Source organism: Fragaria vesca, linkage group LG3 (genome assembly GCF_000184155.1).
Source record: "Fragaria vesca subsp. vesca linkage group LG3, FraVesHawaii_1.0, whole genome shotgun sequence".
NCBI classification, from domain to species: Eukaryota; Viridiplantae; Streptophyta; class Magnoliopsida; order Rosales; family Rosaceae; genus Fragaria; species Fragaria vesca.
Genome location: NC_020493.1, coordinates 26,843,990 through 26,847,074, shown reverse-complemented (window position 1 = coordinate 26,847,074; position 3,085 = coordinate 26,843,990).

Here is a 3,085-nt window from a genome sequence, read left to right as displayed (position 1 = left end):
CGTGTGTATATATATATATATGTATATATATATATGTATATATATATATACACACCTAGGGGTTTTTTAGCCCAATTTTCGGTTGGGCTTTAGCCCATATAGCCGTTGCTGTGCTTTCGTCCCTAGAATTAGTGGTTTCATACTTTCACTTATTTCATACACCACCAAATGATTTCACTGGATGTAGATCAAATGTTACTCCCAACACAACTAAAACCTGCTACGAAGGTACCCACAAAGGTCACTACCGGCAACACTTCCTATGCCAAACAGCCAAGCTAAACCTGCTACAAACTTAATCTACTATCTTAATTTAAACTTGCTATACAAACTAAAGTTGTCCGCATCAACAATAAACATCAAGTTATTCAATGTCTAAAGTTGTTGATCCCTTACCAGTTGCAGCTGCACCTCAGTTATCCAGTCTTTCTTAGTTGATCAGTCCAGGTTCCAGTCATAATTAAGGCGTTTGTTTCTTCAATTCCGGACAAAAATCTACTGCCTTGTAGGCGGTCTTTTTTGTTTTGGGAAGCTATGTCGGGCACTTCCACGCGTTCCTCCTGGTCGAGACAACTGATTGTTCAGTTGCTGCACTTTTCCTGAAGGGTTTTGGCATTGCACAGTTATATCCATGGTTCTAAAAAACGCCGCCCAGGGCCGCCTAGGCGTTGGGCGACAGGGGACCGTTCCGATTTTGCACAAATCGTCGAAGCTGGGCGCCAGCACAAAAAACGGCCGCCTAGGCGGGCTGGGCGGCCCAATTATGCTTTTTTTTTGTCTGGCCCGATTATGGTTTTTTTTTTTTTTTTTTTCCATTTTTAACCTATCGGATGAAGAGGAAGAAGATGAAATAGACTTTGAGTTTGAGACCGACACAGAAGGAGTGCAAGAGGGATATGGAGAAGAAGAATTTAAGGCATAGGCTAGTAAGAATCTAATTTGTTTCTTTCAAATTGTTTTTTTTATAATTTCTAAGAACCTTGTTGTTGAACATTTTGTCTATTTTTGAAGTATTTTGCTATTTTAGAACATAATAATGATTTTATAAATTTTATTTATAGAATTATTTGAATTAAATAAATAAAAGTTATAGAAAATAAAAAACCGCCTAAACGCCCGATTAATCCTCTGGGCGCTAGGCGCTGGCTGTCCGCCCGACTAGCGCCTAGTGTTTTTTAAAAACTTGGTTATATCTTTGCTGCAAACTAATGCTTGGAGTTGGGGATGCCAGCACTAGTTTGAGGGGGGATGTTAAAGAGTATATATAGGCCCAATCCAATATAGGCCCAGTTCGTCTGAGACGGTCCAGTCCATATTATTATGCTTGGAGAACAAGTCAGTTTTGACAGCTTGCAGATATACACTCCACCGCTTCCAGTACCTTTCCTCAAGTTAATTGGTTTCTCTTCTTGTGTCTTGTATCAATAACCAGAAAATATTAAGTACTACTTTCTTTCTCTTCTTTTCTTTGTTTCAGAGATTAGTTTAGCTTTCTTGTTCTTCAATTATCAAATCACGCCCATGGTAGATTTTCAACAAATCTACTATCTGATGATCTGGTTCTCTATGCCAAGGTAACACTTCATATGGTCGCATTTCCAAAGTTTTAGGCTAAGATGCACATGTAAATATGATTATTGCTGCCTCCAGAGTCCAGCCAAACTGGAATCTGGTGAAGTACTTAATACATGAATGAAATTAAAAAAAAGATATAAAAAGATAAGATAATTAAATTAAGATAAGAAATAAGTTTTACTAGTATGAGAATGAGACTGTAGGATTGTTTCAGTCAAAACGGGGACAACAACAGGTTCTGTTATCTCCGTTTCTCAGCATATAAATCAATTAAGTTGAATTTCCCTTGAAAGATAACCACGAAAAGACTGCACCTCCATTTTAGGTGGTAAAACAAGTCAAGTTTGTTGGGAACGATATAGTATTGTATTTCTTTTGTTTCAAACATAAGTAACTCCTAGTTCTCAGGTAAGAGTCCGAGTCACTTGCAAACTCTAACTAGTAAATGCACATATGCTTTACATGCCAAAGAATTGATATGCTTTTGTTAGAATATGCGCAACAGAAATCCCTATTATGCTGCTAAGATTTATACCGATTCTCATTATATAAGTGGCTCTTACAGACTCGCGTGCGCGCATCACTGACTCTCCTTCGTTGCAATACTCTCTCTCTCTCTCTCTCTCTCTCTCTCTCTCTCTCTCTGTGTTTCTGTTTTGGTTTCCTGCTAGCTATAGACGATCGAATCTATCTATTTATATGAGCAGGGAACTATAAACATGATAGGGCAAGGGTATATTTGAAGGAGTTTAGGTTTGAGTTTCTGGGTTTTGGATTAAAGTACAAGCAAGTGCTTTGGTGAAATTTGGTTCACTGTTCTACCATAAATGACAAAAGGGTCTGCTGTGTTTTCTAATTTTCCGGCGACTCATGTGATTTGGCTGTCTACCTTTCCTCCTCAAATTACCGACACGCGATCTTCACCATCACCGGAGTCCAGTGCAATTTCAAAGCTTGCTTTCTCTGTGATCAAGTTCCGTAAAAGGTCGATAACCTATCCTAGCTACCTTTATTTTCAGCATAGTTATAGTTATATATATGTATGTGTTTGTATGTATAGCACAATAGTATATTGATTCACAGTTTTCTTGTTTCTTCTCTGTGCGAATTCTGAAATATATAACGGAATCACAATTAACCCCGTCTAAATAGCATATACATTTGTTAGATACAATGTAGTTGAACTACCCCATAACATAATTGTATCAAGTATATATACAAAGCACCGTTAATCGATCAGTTAATGGAAATAAATTTAAAATCTTTGTGTAAATCTTAGTCCAACTCAATATGCTTGCTCACTTAGGAGCCACTACAGAGGCTATAGTACATTGAGTTATTGACATAATTGTTCAGTATTCTTGTATGCCAAATCTCTCTAGTTTATGTTCATGGCTGTCAATTTACATATATGTGTCGCAAACCCTGTAACTTTGTTTGTTAATTACTACATAGCTTGTAGCTAGTACATGTTTAACTAACTAATTCTTCTCTATAAACCTAGCAGATG